This window comes from Schistocerca piceifrons, chromosome X, assembly GCF_021461385.2.
Source record: "Schistocerca piceifrons isolate TAMUIC-IGC-003096 chromosome X, iqSchPice1.1, whole genome shotgun sequence".
NCBI lineage: Eukaryota > Metazoa > Arthropoda > Insecta > Orthoptera > Acrididae > Schistocerca > Schistocerca piceifrons.
Genome location: NC_060149.1, coordinates 551,304,388 through 551,320,239, shown reverse-complemented (window position 1 = coordinate 551,320,239; position 15,852 = coordinate 551,304,388).

Genomic DNA, 15,852 nt, shown 5'->3' with positions numbered 1-15,852 from the left:
TCATTGATACTGCCATCGATTAACTGAACTTCATATCATATTATGTTTTTTTTTCCTGTTGTCAATTCTGTGGAGTAATACCGATGCCCGCAGGAAGTGTCTGCGTAATCTGCGTTTTATTTTAATTTTTAAGTACCCATTCTGATCAGCAAATCCCAACTGTCTACCGTTTCACTGTAGTGAATAAATATGTAAGTTTAGCTGAGTTTTTGCACGGATTTCTTCTCTGCCTTGGTGAGGGAGCACAGTGAGGTTCCGTCCGAAAGGCCTGTATGGCCTACGTGACTCAGTCGGCGTTCCCCAATGTCTAAACGGACATTACCGCCAAATTTACGAGCGAGGCGTGTCACTGGCCCGTCCGCTTCCTCGGAAGAAGCTTCTAGAAGCTCTGGGAGCTTTCTCTCGGCAGAATGGCGCCCACTATGGTGTATTCCTACACGCTTTCTTGGAAACTGATTAACCTGTACCGTCTCGCAGAAAAGCGTTACAGAGGATTGGGCGGTGTGGACTGCGAAAATACACGGTAAAGGTGTCGTCTTGGTCTCTGCAGCGAAGTCAGGTTGATTTGGGGACGCGAAGAGTAGCGCTGAGATAGCATTGAGGACGTTAGAAGTTAGATCGTGTTAGCTTTCGAGGACGCTGAAAGTGCTGTCAGATACTTGAGTAATTATAAGGTTCAGCCAGATTGTGTTGGGTAATTGCACTGTGTGATCAAAAGAATCCGGACGCCCCCCAAAATATACGTTTTCCATATTAGATGGATTTTGTTGCCACCTACTGCCAGGTATTCCATATCAGTGACCTCAGTAGTCATTAGACATCGTGAGAGAGCAGAAACGGGCTTTCCGCGGAACTCACGGACTTTGAACGTGGTCAGTTGATTGTGTGTCTCTTGAGTCACACGTCTGTAGGCGAGATTTCCACTATCCTAAACATCCCTAGGTCTACTGTTTCCGAGGTGATAGTGAAGTGGAAACGTGAAGGGACACATACAGCACAAAAACGTACAGACCGAACTCGTCTGTTGACTGACAGAGACTGCCGACAGTTGAAGAGGGTCTTAATGTGTAATAGTGAGACATCTATCCAGATCATCACACGTGAATTCCAAACTGCATCAGGATCCACTGCAAGTACTATGACAGTTTGGCGGGAGGTGAGAAAACTCGGATTTCATGGTCGAAGCCACACATCACGCCGGTAAATGCCAAACGACGCCTCGCTTGGTGTAAAGAGAGTAAACATTGCACGATTGAACAGTGGAAAATCATTGTATGGAGTGACGAATCACGATACACAATGTAGCGATCCGATGGCAGGGTGTGGGTGTGGCGAATGCCCGGTGAACGTCATCTGCCAGCGTGTGTAGTGCCAACAGTAAAATTCGTTCGGAGGCGGTGGTGTTATGTAGTGGCCGACATTGATGTTTTAAGCACCTTCTTGCTTCCCACTGTTGCAGAGCAATTCCGTGATGGCTATTGCATCTTTCAACACGATCGGGCACTTGTTCAAAATGCACGGCCTGTGGCGGAGTGGTTGCACGACAATAACATCCCTGTAAAGGACTGGCCTGTACAGAGTCCTGACCTGAATCCTATAGTACACCTTTGGGATGTTTTGGAAAGTCGACTTGGTGCCAGGCGTCACCGGCTGACATTGATACCTCTCCTCAGTGCAGCACTCCGTGAAGAACGGGCTGCCATTCCCCAAGAAACCTTCCAGCATCTGATTAAACGTATGCCTGCGAGAGTGGAAGCTGTCATCAAGGCTAGGCGTGGACCAACACCATAATTAATTCCTGCATTACCAATGGAGGGTACCACGAACTTGTAAGTCATTTTCAGCCAGGTGTTCCGATACTTTTTATCACATAGTGTATACAGATTGTGAAGAATAATTTCATAGCTGTGTATGGTCAGATTAAAGCAGGGAGTAACTGGGAATTCATTCAATGCTGAAGTTCTCAGATAAACTTTGGGGTACTGTACGTAATAGATTCAAATTGCATGCAGTAGGTGGGTGATGGAAGACCCAGAAATTGCTGCCGTCCGAATTTTAATGCTAAAGCTGAGTTGTGGACCCTGGAGTAAGCATCTGTCGTATTTTCATATTTCCTCCTCTCGATAATAATTAAAGTTTGAGACGATTTAGAAAGATTGATTCAGTTCGTGTGAGTGTCTTATTTGTTCTTTCAAAATTATTTTCAATTGAAATAGTCCATTCTGTTAATTAGTGGAGTTTTAATCAGAAAAGTACCAGTTACATGCAAAAATCTAGTAGTCGTCATACTAAGGCAGTACCGAACTCGAGTTACCTTGCGCAGTGTTGGATTAAGATCTCTCCATTACAAATCAGGACTTAAATAATTTGTTTTCTGCGGATAGAACTCGGTACAGCCATTGCACTTAGGGTTGAAGAACGATTGAAAATTGTAACAGAAAGGTTGAGATGTCTGGTGACAGAACACACTGATATACTCATATAGTCCAGGAACGATCGTCTGTTAACTCTTCTCAGGTTTTGTCAATGGTAACCCCCAGACATCTACAACGATTTGTACTACCATTAATGGTAATAACACATCAAGAGCCTTTCATTACATTTCGGAGTCTGTACTCTGAGCAGCTCGGATTTATCTGGTTATTTGTGCATCTTTAATGCGAATCTCATTGGGTTATTTATTCTTGTTACTGTGTGAAAATGCGAGTTGTGCAGATGAGGAACTTTGATTTTGATCTTCTTCCAGTTTTCCTAATTACGTCATTCAAAGCTCCACGTAGTTGACTTCAGGATTTCATGTTTGTTCTCTGAGTTTTTTTTTATAAGTCACACTGGAGTAAGATTCCATGTTGGTTTTGAATCTCAATAAAAGTAGTAATTGTGAAATCGATTTCCATTTGTGAACTCGCTTTTCTTCAACTTATCTCGTGGTTCGGCGACTCTTACTTAATAAATATGATTGGAAATACATTAAGGTATTGTTTTAATGTTATGGTGTTTCTATTGTGAGCAGATACCAAATTATTAACTCAGTGTTGCAGAGCTTGTAGAGCTGTTTTTTGTTCTGACGAGTGAGTAGTACACTCGGTTTGTATTTCGGTGCCCAGACCGTTACTAATGCTGAATAGTTTCACGGTGACCCTGTTTTCCAGGATTCTTTTCCCTAATTTCCTCTGTGACCTGTAGCCATAAAATCAGGTTGTAGCGAGCGTTTCTTTTCCTTTGATTTATTGCGCATTAGCTGTGGCAGCAGCACAGTCACTGGTAGTGTTGAGTTTATTGTGTTTTACGTTGCTTGTATGTTTTCCGTATTTGTGTATTTTGGGGAAATAGTTAGTGTATTCCGTATTGCGTATGGAGGATTGTGTGTGAAGATATTTATTGGGTGTTTAAGGTTTGTCTTTCTTATTAATTTTTTTATTGTAGCGATAATTCTCAGCAAACTGAGGCTAGTTGAACTTGCGAAATTGAAACAACCGTAGTGCAACTTAAATTCTGGAACCATGGGCAGCATGGCATTGTGGTTAAATAGATGATGAGCAACATAAGAGAAAAGCAGAGGCTTATAGACAAAACGCAGAGGCTGATAGAAAGGTTTATGCAAGGGAAGCAGAGGAAAGAGATAAAGGAGCAGGGACTTATAAAAAGGATGTCGACAAAAAGCGGAGGTTGATAGAGAAAAAGCAGAGGCTGAGAGAGAGGCTTATGGAAGGAAAGCAGAAGAAACAGGTAGGAAAACAGAGGCTGATAGACAAAGATCAAATGCTAATAGAAAGCAATTCTCGTTAGACATGGAAATATGGTACAAAAGCATTGTTTTAGACAGGCTATGTCAGAAGTGACTGAGACAGTGTACCTCTGCGAATCTGAGAAGATTTTCTTGCGTAGACAAGACAATGACGAACAAAACAATAAAAGCCAGATACCGCAAATCATGGAAGCCTTGGAGGAGTGGACTGTGTCAGAAGTAACTGAGACTAGTTCACTTCTCCGAATCTGAAGATGATGTCACACTTAGACAAGACATTGACGAACAAAAACAGGAAAGCCAGACATCGCATTCATAACGCCGATAGCGTCAGATGGAGGAGGGATACGGCTACTCAGAAACACGTTTCTGAATGTTCTTAGTTGGGTGATACATTTTCGCCAGTACAAGAATAGCCCATTGTGAGAGAGGCGGGTGCTGTGTTGAAATCTATGTCTACCAGTGGACAAAATTTCGACGACACGCACTTCTTCTCTTTACGCGAGATTCTCACCTACAAAGCGTGTGCGTATCGTCATGTAAAGATGTTCATCGATCACTTTAGAGATAATCGGCCGAATTCCTGGTCGACTCAGCGCAAACTCGAATTCAAGGGTATGCACATGAGCAGCCAGGTAATTACACGAGTTCTGTCAGTAAAGTTGTATGACATGACTGGCTGGGAAACTCCGAATGGCAGGTTCAGTCACATAATTCGAAAGGTGTAGGACTCTTCTTTTGCGAAGTATGAGTGTTGTGTTTTGTTTAAGTGCATCTGTTGTTGTTGTGGTCTTCAGTCCTGAGACTGGTTTGATGCAGCTCTCCATGCTACTCTATCCTGTGCAAGCTTCTTCATCTCCCAGTACCTACTGCAGCCTACATCCCTCTGAATCTGCTTAGTGTATTCATCTCTTGGTCTCCCTCTACGATTTTTACCCTCCACGCTGCCCTCCAATACTAAATTGGTGATCCCTCGATGTCTCATAACACGTCCTACCAACCGATTCCTTCTTCTAGTCAACTTGTGCCACAAACTCCTCTTCTCCCCAATTCTATTCAATAGCTCCTCATTAGTTATGTGATCTACCCATCTAATCTTCAGCATTCTTCTGTAGCACCACATTTCGAAAGCTTCTATTCTCTTCTTGTCTGAACTATTTATCGTCCACGTTTCACTTCCATACATGGCTACACTCCATACAAATACTTTCAGAAACAACTTCCTGACATTTAAATCTATACTCGATGTTAACAAATTTTTCTTCTTCAGAAACGCTTTCCTTGCCATTGCCAGTTTACATTTTATATCCTCTCTACTCGACCTTCATCAGTTATTTTGCTCCCCAAATAGCAAAACTCATTTACTACTTTGAGTGTCTCATTTCCTAATCTAATTCCCTCAGCATCACCCGACTTAATTCGACTACATTCCATTATCCTCGTTTTGCTTTTGTTGATGTTCATCTTGTACCCTCCTTTTAAGACACTGTCCATTCCGTTCAACTGCTCTTCCAAGTCCTTTGCTGTCTCTGACAGAATTACAATGTCATCGGCGACCCTCAAAGTTTTTATTTCTTCTCCATGGATTTTAATACCTACTCCGAACTTTTCTTTTGTTTCCTTTATTGCTTGCTCAATGTACATATTGAATAACATCGGGGAAAGGCTACAACCCTGTCTCACTCCCTTCCCAACCACTGCTTCCCTTTCATACCCCTCGACTACAACCCTGTCTCACTCCCTTCCCAACCACTGCTTCCCTTTCATACCCCTCGAGTCTTAGAACTGCCATCTGCTTTCTGTACAAATTGTAAATAGCCTTTCGCTCCCTGTATTTTACCCCTGCCACCTTCAGAATTTGAAAGACAGTATTACAATCAACATTGTCAAAAGCTTTCTCTAAGTCTACAAATGCTAGAAACGTAGGTTTGCCTTTCCTTAATCTTTCTTCTAAGATACGTCGTAGGGTCAGTATATTCTTCTTGAAGTCTGAGGGTATTTCGCCTGTCTCATACATCTTGCTCACCAGATGGTAGGGATTTGCCAGGACTGGCTCTCCCAAGGCTGTCAGTATTTCTAATGGAATGTTGTCTACTCCGGGGGCCTTGTTTCGACTCAGGTCTTTCAGTGCTCTGTCAAACTCTTCACGCAGTATCATATCTCCCATTTCATCTTCATCTACATCCTCTTCATTTTCCATTATATTGTCCTCAGGTACATCGCCCTTGTATACACCCTCTATATACTCCTTCCACCTTTCTGCTTTCCCTTCTTTGCTTAGAACTGGGTTTCCATCTGAGCTCTTGATATTCATACTAGTGGTTCCATTTTCTCCAAAGGCCTCTTTAATTTTCCTGTAGGCAGTATCTATCTTACCCCTAGTGAGATAAGCCTCTACATCCTTACATTTGTCCTGTAGCCATCCCTGCTTAGCCATTTTGCACTTCCTGTCGATATCATTTTTGAGACCTTTGTATTCCTTTTTGCCTGCTTTTTCTATTTTCTCCTTTCATCAGTTAAATTCAATATTTCTTCTGTTACCCAAGGATTCCACTAGACTTCGTCTTTTTACCTACTTGATCCTTTGCTGCCTTCACTACTTCATCCCTCAGAGCTACCCATTCTTTTTCTACTGTACTTCTGTCCCACATTCCTGTCAATTGTTCCCTTATGCTCTCCCGGAAACTCTGTACAACCTCTGGTTTAGCCAGTTTATCCACGTCCCATCTCCTTAAATTCCCACGTTTTTGCAGTTTCTTCAGTTCTAATCTACAGTTCATAACCAATAGATTGTGGTCAGAGTCCACATCTGCCCCTGGAAATGTCTTACAATTTAAAACCTGGTTCCTAAATCTCTGTCTTACAATTATATAATCTATCAGATACCTTGTAGTATCTCCAGGGTTCTTCCATGTATACAACCTTCTTTCATGATTCTTAAACCAAGTGTTAGCTATGATTATGTTATGCTCTGTACAAAAATAGTACCAGGTGGCTCCCTCTTTCATTTCTTAGCTTCAATCCATATTCACCTACTATGTTTCCTTCTCTCCCTTTTCCTGCTCTCGAATTCTAGTCACCCATTACTATTAAAATTTCGTCTCCCTTCGCTACCTGAATAATTTCTTTTATCTCATCATATATTTCATCATCATCATCTGCAGAGCTAGTTGGCATATAAACCTGTACAACTGTAGTAGACGTGGGCTTCGTGTCTATCTTGGCCACAATAATGCATTCACTATGCTGTTTGTAGTAGCTTACCCGTACTCCTATTTTCTTATTCATTATTAAACCTACTCCAGCATTACCCCTATTTGATTTTGTATTTATAACCCTATATTCACCTGACCAAAATTCTTGTTCCTCCTGCCACCGAACTTCACTAATCCCCACTATATCTAACTTTAACCTATCCATTTCCCTTTTTAAATTTTTTTACCTACCTGCCCGATTAAGGAATCTGACATTCCACGCTCCGATCCGTACAACGCCAGTTTTCTTTCTCCTGATAACGACGTCCTCTCGAGTAGTCCCCGCCCGGAGATCCGAATGGGGGACTATTTTACCTCCGGAATATTTTACCCAAGAGGATGTCATCATCATTTAATCATACAGTAAAGCTGCATGTCCTCGGGAAAAATTACGGCTGTAGTTTCCCCTTGCTTTCAGCCGTTCGCAGTACCAGAACAGCAAGGCCATTTCGGTTATTGTTACAAGGCCAGATCAGTCAATCATCCAGACTGTTGCCCCTGCAACTACTGAAAAGGCTGCTGCCCCTCTTCAGGAACCACACGTTTGTCTGGCCTCTCAACAGATATCCCTCCGTTGTGGTTGCACCTACGGTACGGCTATCTGTATCGTTGAGGCACGCACGGGCCCGCCGAGCTTAACGTTCACGTCCACGAGCTTAACGTCGACATCCGACTGATGCAACAGTGCTGCGTGCCCTCACTTCCAGGGGCACTGGGAAGAGGTTCCGACTTTAATCCGGGACTTTATACCAAAGACTGGACATCAAGGACTTTTATGTCACTACCACTCCTGTTCCCTCTGGCGTAGTCAAAAGTAAAATTGTCAACGCATGTGGCATTCCCAGACGTTCACCCGTCCCAAGTATTGACCACGTCCGATAGTGCTTAACTTCGATAATCTCAAAGGAACCAGTGTCTCCACCACGGCACGGCCAATGACTTGTAACAACAGACTACTGAACGTTGGTCAGTTTCGAAGCAGACATCATAAAACTGTACGGGCCGATCTCGCAGCAAAACAGAGTAGGAGAAAGTAGGGGAAACGTGCGCACCTAAGCGGAACTTTTTTTTAAAAAAATTTGCCTTCGTTAAATAAAGTTTATTTTATATCAAAACTTAGGGCAACTATTCTAGTATCTATAAAAAACTAATATAACCCAAAATATTCAAAAACAAACACACCAAAAACAAAATTCCAAGACACTACCTAAGTGCACGGCTTCCCGAACGTCGGGAAAACGTGCGCATCGGGTGGAGTAATTGTGAGCATTTTAGAAGAACTGATACGCAGTAATACCTGGAGAGGAAAAAAAAAAAAAAAAAAAAAAAAACAATACAAGGTTTGTTCCAAAGATTATATTAGATTAGGTTAAACATAAGTTTTAATCAAATTTTACAAAATTGAACATAGTTCAGGACTATTGGTTTTCAAATAAAATGCAAAGTTCTCTTTGACGTTAGCGGCCTACAGATTTAACAAGTTAGATAGGTCCTTCACTGCACATATCACATATAAAATCTTTAGCAGAATCATTTGCGGTACAAGCTGCACGGTTACCATCTTCTGCACAAAGTACAACTGTATTACAGTTCCCTGTCTTTACCATTATCTCCACAAAGTCCGCAAATCTCGTCGTCGGCTCCTTGAAGTGCTCCAGGGTCAAACAGCTCCATGTCGATATCATCGGACTCACCGTCATTACACAGTGGAACTTCGTCAATATCTGAATCGTCTGATTCTTCTTCAATCATCTTCTTTTTGTTTACCTTCTTTGTAAGTGTTTCTTGCCAAAAGTCTGATTATCCTTTTTCTTGTTTTGAAGTCTCTTCTTATTCATACTTTCTTTTGCATTAGGCTTAGGCCTATTGCCGAGATTAATCTTTCTAGCAGCTTTTATGTTTTTATTGGCAATTCCTTGCTGTTTCACCTCTTCTTTTTCCTTTTCTATATCCAACTCAAGCTTTATTTTCATGGGTGTGCTAGTTAGTATTTCAGAGTGCTGCTTTTCTCTGGGCTTTCTTGTTTTAACCTCAGTAGGCTTAGACCTATCAGATTTCTTCTTTAGGTCAAAAGCTGGTAGATAAGTCATAAACGTCTTATGGCTTTCAGTAAAACCTCCTGTGGATGTTGAAGTAGGGTCATCAAATAGCCCCACACATAGGCTTGTAGCAGTCGTTGGGGTCTTATGTGCTGCGGATGTTGAAGGACTGTCACAATCTGTGGCTGCTACCACTCTTAGCTCGCCTAGTTTTCGAGCTGGGGCAAAATCAAGTTCAGAAAACTTGTCGGGGTTTTATGGGTGAATACCAGCTGCACGGAAGCCAGATCAGGCATTTGACAATGTAGCAACTTTAGGAAAAGCATTCTTCACAAGTTCAGCAACTTCTTACTCAGTAATTCTCTGGTGCCTTGTTCGTATCACGAAAAGGTCATATTCTCTAGAAAGAGCATTCTTCAGAAGGCCGAAAAAGGTTAGGTCCAAGGGTTGTAGGCGGTGGGACGTGTGCGGTGGCAGAGAGACCATGTGGATGTGGTTTTCTTTACAAAACTTGTAAGACTCAATGGAAATGTGGCTGTTGTGGTTGTCCAGTATGAGGAGCACTGGTTCATCAGCTGTTGGGCGAGTATGTTTTTTAAAATGAAGAAGCCACTCATTGAATAGTTCTGTGTTGGTCCACCCATTGTTGGAACAACAGTAAATGGCCCCATCCGGTCCATTTTTCTGAAGATTTGCACTCATTCGTTTTCTTGAATAAATCATCATAGGAGGTATGAAATGACCTCCAGCGCTCATACAAAACACACGAGTGGTGGTCCTACCCCTCTCAGCGGAAGTTGCAGCGCCTACCCTCTTTGAACCTTTGGTAGCAAACACCTTAGAACGTTTTTTTTTTTTTTTTGTACAACGGTTATGTCAGTTTCATCTTGGTTGTACATTCTTGTGGGATCAATATTCAGTTTTTCTTTTAAAGTTAGCAAATCGTCAAAAAAACGAGTAACTTCTTCCTTGCTGAAAGCATTGATTTATTCACACTAGTATTTTCTGGCTGCCGCAGCCTGATGTTCAGGTGGCGCTTAAGAAAACTGTACATCCAATCTTTGCCGACTAGGCTACTCTCTTTGTTGAAATTGTGGTTAATATCATTTTTCTCAACGTAGTCGTATACCAATTTCCGCAAGCCTTTAGGTGTTAGGCCATAGAACAAGTAGCTAAGAAGGACGATAAAATCAACCATTTCTTGCTCAACACTTTCTGGAATAATAGACTTATACCCCAAACTTGGCTGTGTTACCTCGTTAATGGGCTTTGCGAGGTATTTTCGTATTGTTGATTCTGGTATTTTGAAGCTCCTACTGACTTCTCTGATTTTCCTCCCATCTGTTCTTACTGCATGTATTGCTTGTTTAAGTGTGTCTACAGTATAACTGTACTGCTCTGTTTTCCAGACGTACTTTCTCGGCATCTGAGAACAAAGAGAAAAAAAAAAAAACAAAAGAAAACGAACTGTTGGTGGCCTGCTGGTATTTAACTACATGAGGGGGAAACGTGCGCATCGGTGCGCATCTTTGCCCCATAGTGTCTTGGAAATAAATTTTGGCCACAATTTTCTTAAAACTAATTACAACCAAACAGGACTCACGTCAAAACATACCCATAACATACAGGTTTTAACTATATCACAAGTAAATTTAGTCAACATAATAAATAGAGACCCACCGTCTTAAATCCTGAGGATTGAAAATTAGATCACAACGTCATGTTTCACCATTTGCAAACTCAATGAAGGCGAGACTGCAATGGCGGCCTAGCGACCAGACGAAAGTAGTTCGCTAACCTGCCGCTAGGTGTAGCACTGGTTACAAAGTTCAGCAAAGCTTTTAAATAAGAGCCGGCTGGAGTGGCCGTGTGGTTCTAGGCGCTACAGTCTGGAGCCGGGCGACCGCTACAGTCGCAGGTTCGAATCCTGCCTCGGGCATGGATGTGTGTGATGTCCTTAGGTTAGTAAGGTTTAATTAGTTCTAAGTTCTAGGTGACTGATGACCTCAGAAGTTAAGTCGCATAGTGCTCAGAGCCATCAGAGAAACAGCTATGCGCATGTTTATCTGCTGCGTACGTTTCCCCTACTTTCCCCTACAAATAGCCACTGTCAGTGAATAACTTCAAGACGTTCTTGGGGAGCTTTGATGAGATTTCAAGCAGAAATCAACTCTTATACACGGCAGAATATCATTCTCAGGTTATTCTGGCAAAAACAGAAGTGCACATTTACTGCAATAAACAGCACGACACCTGGGATGTATTTATTATGAACATAAAATTGGTACTGAATCAGTTGCCACACAACTTAACAAACATGGGACCAATCAAGGTCTTAACAAATAAGGAAGCTAAGGAAAGGAAAGAGAATTTTTCTCCGAGGTTAAACGAGTACGAAAATTCGAATAAGGATAAGTGCATAAACGGAAATTCCGTGCAGAGAAATGGCACTAGCACACTGCAAAATCACAGGAAAAATTGGACCCATCATATAGATCGAATTGGTGATGACAGATTCCGTTCGCTAGATTTTGTACAAGCCAGCAAAGAGAGTGGAAGTATGTAGGGTTGGAAATCTTTGAAATTTTGAGTCTAATCTCTGAGCGAAGTCATCAGGCCTGCTTTATGAGGGTCACTCCAAAAGAAATGCACACAATTTTTTTTAAATACATATTTCATTTCTCCACATAATTTCCATCCCTCTCAACTGCCTTACGCCATCTTGGAACCAGCACTTGTATACGCGGACGGTAAAATTCTGGACCAACCTGTTGGAACCACTGTTTGGCAGCGTGCAAAAGGGAGTCATCATCTTCAAACCATGTTCCACGAAGAGAGTCTTTCAGTTTCCCAAAGAGATGATAGTCACATAGAGCCAGGTCAGGACTGTAAGGCGGGTGTTTCAGTGTTGTCCATCCGAGTTTTGTGATCGCTTCCATGGTGTTTTGACTGACGTGTGGCCGTGCATTCTCATGTAACAGCAAACATCCTGCTTTTGGCGATGTGGTCGAACACGACTCGGTCGAGCTTGAAGTTTCTTCATCAGAATTTATGGTGGTTCCACTTGGCATGATGTCCACAAGCAAGAGTCCTTCGGAATCGAAAAACACCGTAGTGTAGGGTAGCAGCATACTCACGCCTTATAAAATTCACATCAGTCTTTCCATTGTGTGCCAGCCTAGTCCGCTGTAACTAGCTCTGACGTCATAAATATTGCGCAATACTTTAAAATGAAGTAAATAACCTGAAAATCAATATGTGTTGGATGTTGTTGTTGTGGTCTTCAGTCCTGAGACTGGTTTGATGCAGCTCTCCATGCTACTCTATGTGTTGGATATCAGTTCAATAACTTTAACCATTTTCGAAATTTGGATGTTTTTCTGTAAAAATCATTGATGCAACAGAAAAGAGCTAGAAACTTAAAAAATTTATATTTAGATTCCTTTTGCATAATAATTTAGTAGAAACAGTATTCTGGATCTCACAAATTAAAATTTTAGTTGAAATTCACGATTTTCTGGTTTTTGTCTTAGAAATGAAGGAAGCAAGATAGATTAAGTAGGCGAATAAATAAAGCTAGGATGTTTAAATTTAAGTAGAAGCGAGATCCGCTATAATCATAAAAATGTGAGAAGTTTCAACAGAATAACTATAAACCTATAGCTATAGCGTGTCTTCAAAGAGCAAGTTCAGAGCTCGTCTACTGCGTGTAGTGTAATTAAATTAAGTCTCTCGCCCAAGATATTTGACTTTGCCACATCAGACTTTTATTATGATTACTTACCTGTGTGCTGATTGCACATTTAAATTGAGAGCTTCATCGGCCATCAGCAAAGGAAGCAATGATTTATTCAATAACTTAAAGTGGTGAATTACTAGCCCAGCGGCTAGTCGGGAGAGCAGATTTGATCAGGCGTTCCCTTAGCCGTCCACACCGCGGCTTTATATGTAAGAACGCTGTGCGAGAGAAGAAGGCCCCAGTTCTCTCCAGACGCTGATTAGTGCACCACATGTGCCTGGAGTCGCGTCGCGTCGGTATCGTTGATATAAACAGCCTCGGGTGCAGTAATAAGTTACTCGGGATAGGCGTAACCATGAAATCGTTTTCGAGTGAAGTGTAAATTTTTGGATGACGTTAATGATCCATCTTTAGTTTGCGTATGTCGTATTTTCACGTGCCGCCGCAGGACAGACATTCTACCATCATTAGCGTGGCGTTTGATGAACATTATCATCAAATTATGGCGAGCATTCACTTAAACATTTAATTTGAACAGTTATAGTTGCATCAGGGCATTAGACTCTGAACTGCTCTGGTAGTTGGATTGTGTGGATTCTTTTTGGTCTGTGACTTTCAGGATATAGTGAACATTTTAGACAGAATGGTTTTTGATTATGAATCCCAGACAATCTCCTAATTCCTCAGAGATATAAGCTGAAAAGTGGGCACTAGGAATTCTAATTACAGGCTTCACATTTTGCTAATCACTTTCTGGTTGCCAATATTGTAGTTAGAGAGCCAGTGTTGAGAATGGCAAACAACAGCATTAAATAAATAATACAAAAAATATATTCTATTATTCCACCCGCCACCCCACAGTAGCCATAATTTTTCCAGCAGAAGGTGTGGTTATGAATTTCTTGTTTCTTCGGTGAATTTGCATGATGCCACTCCATAGATTGCCTCTTCATCTCTGGTGAAAAATGATGGAGCCATGTTTCATCACCTGTCACATCTTCCAAGAAATTCATCTCCACCATTCTCTTACTGTTCCAAAAGTTCGCTGCATACCATTTTTCTTGTTTCTTTGTGAGCCACTGTCAACATCCTGGGAACCCACCTGGCACAAACCTTTTTTAACGCCAACACCTTCAGTATTCTGCAAACACTTCCTTCCCCTATCCCAATGTAGCATGACAATTCGTTCACTGTGATGCGTCTGTCAGCAGTCACCAATTCGTTAACTCTCTGCACAATATCTGGAGTGTGTGCAGTACGAGTCCTGCCGCTGCGAGGACAAGCCTCAATATTGCTGTGCCCGCTTTCATCACATAACCTGCTTGCCCACTGACTAACTGTACTGCGATCGACAGCGGCATCTGCATACACCTTTTTCAACCTCTTGTGGATGTTTCCCACTGTCTCGTTTTCACAGCACAGGAATTCTATGACAGCACGTTGCTTCTGACGAACGTCAAGTGTAGCAGCCATCTTGAAGACATGCTGTGACGGTGCCACTCACGGGAACAGGTTGAACTAAGTTTGAAAACAAGCGGGAAGGATGTATCTACACACTGTAAAACTTTCACACATGCAGAGTGAAAACTGTATTTTTACAAAAATAGTGTGCATTTCTTTTGGAGTGACCCTTGTACTTACGAGGAGGAAACAGGTGTTAACGAGGATCAGGTTTATATCTTGAATTATGCTCAGTAGGAATAGATTAGGGAAGAGTTTCTAGCTTAAATGGGCAACGCAAATATGATGATGTGTCCTATCATAACAAAAGTAGTCAATGAGCAGTTAGATTTTTCTGCCATATCTAATATGTTGTGGAAGTGTAGGTTGCTGGAAATAGGCACACTTGCTTTTGTTCGCTTTTGCGCCGAACTTGTAACCGGATGATCCGATCTCAAGTTCGTGCATGTTCATAACCTCCGTAATACCTGTTAAGCCGTCGTTGAAATTGCATATCGACTATTTTTTCTTAACTGTGAATGGTTTTCGGAAACACTTTCTCACAAGCTGCCTTGTAACTCGATAATGGAGTTTCTGCCGGATTTGAGGTGAATACTACAAGAAAGTAGACATTCCAGAGAACATTTTAAGCCAAAAAATCTTTTTAGACCTTTCATAGAGGACTACCCTCTTAATGCGCCGATTGTCACAAAGAGGAGCAGCACTATTACTATTGTTTCGACAAAACAGCTTTACGAGTAAAGCCCTGCTCGCCTTGTCCAGATCCAAGTTGACCGTCTGCGACTGTAATGCACACGGATACCTGTGTTTCAACCTAACGTCGACGTACCAGTACCGGCGTCGAACCGTAAGTCGTGACACTAACACTACTAACAACGAAAATCCTGCATCACACAGTCTGAACATCATTCCAATGAAGTTGGGTACCCATGAGGTCAATAGTTTTCCGCCTTCACTGACTCACTTAGCGGATGTTTAATTATAACTACCCTTTACATTAACACATTCTTCATTTTATAGTAATAAACGCACCTTGCAGTTCTAGAAAGTAAGACTTAAGTTCGAGAAAACCACGCTTTTCTTCAGAGTGTCATCGTTGCGTCAGTCAATATCCCCTTTTTTGTTTTATCAACCTGTAAGCACATGGCATGGTAAACCTGTAGAGGAAAAATGTAACGCTTGTTTTCTCAGATGTTATAAATAAAGTGCTACAGCGATGGTCAATGAGAGATGTCAGGTCATCTATGTACAGGGCTTTTTTTTATCCTGTCGCAATGCTATGGGAAAGATAACAAAAACGTCAGGTATTGTTCCTCTTTAATTTTGAAACTGTAGATACAGTGTATCCTTTCCTTTGTGTCAAGTTCCATTACTTCAAGAATGCTATACCTTGTGAGATACTTAAATTTTTGGTCAGATGATGTCTTTCTCGATTTCTGTAAAGTTATGAATAGTGAAGCTGAATTCATTGATGTATGAGGTGTGCATTTGGAGTATATGACACGAGGAACATGTCTAGATTTTTCTTAGATGAACTAACTGGCCATAAAATTCACCATAGTCTCTTGTTGTTATGAAACTGGCATACCACTGCTAGCGAGCAAATGCGCT